Raw genomic sequence first — 1,415 nt, 5'->3', positions numbered from 1 at the left:
AGAGACGGCTCCCTCCCCACCCAGGAACGGGGCTCCAGCAGAGACGGCTCCCTCCCCACCCAGGAACGGGGCTCCAGCAGAGACGGCTCCCTCCCCACCCAGGAACGGGGCTCCAGCAGAGACGGCTCCCTCCCCACCCAGGAACGGGGCTCCAGCAGAGACGGCTCCCTCCTCCCACCAGGAACAGAGCTACAGCAGAGACGGCTCCCTCCTCCCACCAGGAACACAGCTACAGAAGACAGCTCCACCCACCCCCAGGAACAGAGCTACAGAAGACAGCTCCACCCACCCCCAGGAACAGAGCTACAGAAGACAGCTCTCCCCTCCCCCCTCCCAGAATGAGAGCTCCACAAGAAACAGGTCCTCCTACAGGAACAGACAGCCCCCCCCCCCCCCCGGACAGAGCTCCACAAAAGACAGCTCCCCCAGAACAGAGCTCCACAAGAGACAGCTTCCCACACACAGGAACGTCTCCCCCCCAGCAGAGACATCACCCTCCCATGCCCAAAACAGAGCTCCACAAGAGACGGCTCCCCCCCCCCCAGGAACAGAGCTCCACAAGAGACGGCTCCCCCCCCCCCCCCAGGAACAGAGCTCCACAAGAGACGGCTCCCCCCCCCCCCCAGGAACAGAGCTCCACAAGAGACGGCTCCCCCCCCCCCCCAGGAACAGAGCTCCACAAGAGACGGCTCCCCCCCCCCCCCAGGAACAGAGCTCCACAAGAGACGGCTCCCCCCCCCCCAGGAACAGAGCTCCACAAGAGACGGCTCCCCCCCCCCCCAGGAACAGAGCTCCACAAGAGACGGCTCCCCCCCCCCCCAGGAACAGAGCTCCACAAGAGACGGCTCCCCCCCCCCCCAGGAACAGAGGTCCACAAGAGACGGCTCCCCCCCCCCCCCCAGGAACAGAGGTCCACAAGAGACGGCTCCCCCCCCCCCCAGGAACAGAGCTCCACAAGAGACGGCTCCCCCCCCCCCCAGGAACAGAGCTCCACAAGAGACGGCTCCCCCCCCAGGAACAGAGCTCCACAAGAGACGGCTCCCCCCCCCAGGAACAGAGCTCCACAAGAGACGGCTCCCCCCCCCAGGAACAGAGCTCCACAAGAGACGGCTCCCCCCCCCAGGAACAGAGCTCCACAAGAGACGGCTCCCCCCCCCAGGAACAGAGCTCCACAAGAGACGGCTCCCCACCCAGGAACAGAGCTCCACAAGAGACCGCTCCCTCCCCCACCCAGGAACAGGCTCCACAAGAGACCGCTCCCTCCCCACCCAGGAACAGGGCTCCACAAGAGACCGCTCCCTCCCCACCCCAGGAACAGGGCTCCAGCAGAGACCGCTCCCTCCCCACCCAGGAACAGGGCTCCAGCAGAGACCGCTCCCTCCCACCCAGGAACAGGGCTCCAGCAGAGACCGCTA

This window comes from Eleutherodactylus coqui, chromosome 6 (assembly GCF_035609145.1).
Source record: "Eleutherodactylus coqui strain aEleCoq1 chromosome 6, aEleCoq1.hap1, whole genome shotgun sequence".
Lineage (NCBI taxonomy): Eukaryota > Metazoa > Chordata > Amphibia > Anura > Eleutherodactylidae > Eleutherodactylus > Eleutherodactylus coqui.
The sequence above is the reverse complement of the archived record's forward strand: the minus strand, read 5'-3'. Positions refer to the sequence as shown.